Raw genomic sequence first — 1,204 nt, forward strand, 5'->3', positions numbered from 1 at the left:
GCCGCATCAGCCTAGGATCACAAGGTGTGTCGATCCAATCTCTTCTCTCATTGTTTCACAAGGTGTCCGTGGGTTGTATGAAATAAAACCATAAATTTACACACTATTGTATCGATTGAGAACTCAAGAGCAAAGCCCGTTTCCAACCTCGTCTCGGCAAACGTGGTTTCTTACTCATCATGCTTCTCTCACCAATGACCACCATGAAGCCATTGCTTTTCTCTCTCCATGATCTTTGGTCCTTCTCCACCAGCAATGTGAAAAAAAGGCAATATGCCAGCTTCATACTCCATGGTCTTTCTTTTGAGCTTCAAGGTAGTATGATAGTATAATCAGTCCAAGACCGAACCAAACTGGTTCATATAGCTGTAAAAATCTCTTGTGATCAACAACAAAACTAATGCTAATATTGAGGATTTCAAACTTGAAGCATTTGGAGATCAACCAACAAAAAAAATTGAGCGGCGGTGTCAAAAGTAATTGTTGACCTTTGTCAAATTGACTGCATGCTTTTAAATCAAGATCATGCAACTTTACAAGACTTGCGTCTCAATAAAACCATATCAGTTGCACATGCAGATGAGAGAAATGGGAAATACTCTATTTCATTCAAGGGTTGTAGTATGTCAATTATTAAAACGCAAGCACATTATAAGTCACAAACCTCCAACGCGCAGATAATTTCGAAAATGCCTAAACCTTAGATAATTTGGGAAAGGAGGGTGGCTACAGTCCCCTTGGCTGATATACATAGGTCTAGCTGTAACATCTTTGGGCAAAGCATCATTTGCAACTGGTAACCACAGAATATGTATTTGGCGCTCCTACCGAAGAAAAGAAAAGAAAAGGATTTAAAAGGGAATGCCGCCTTCATAGGTCACAAACCTCGGATTGTCAACATCTTCTTGTGAATGTACACATATTTGAAATACTTGAAGCGGCTAGGATAATGTTCTTAAAAATGGGTTGCTTCAGAGATAAGAAACTAGTACTGCAGTCAGACCAAAAGGAAATTCAAGGGCACAAAATACTTCCAGCAGGCCTTTGCAAATTGGCAATTAATTAAAAAAAGGTGATGTATTGGCACAAACACATGATGCAGAAGTTTAATTCAAGGACGGGGAAGTAAGAATAAGGCCACGTACGTACTAACGAAAGAGGGGATCAAGGACGAGCTGTAAAATCCAAATGAAAATATCAATAC

The sequence above is a fragment of the Triticum aestivum genome, chromosome 1B, assembly GCF_018294505.1.
Source record: "Triticum aestivum cultivar Chinese Spring chromosome 1B, IWGSC CS RefSeq v2.1, whole genome shotgun sequence".
Taxonomy (NCBI): Eukaryota; Viridiplantae; Streptophyta; class Magnoliopsida; order Poales; family Poaceae; genus Triticum; species Triticum aestivum.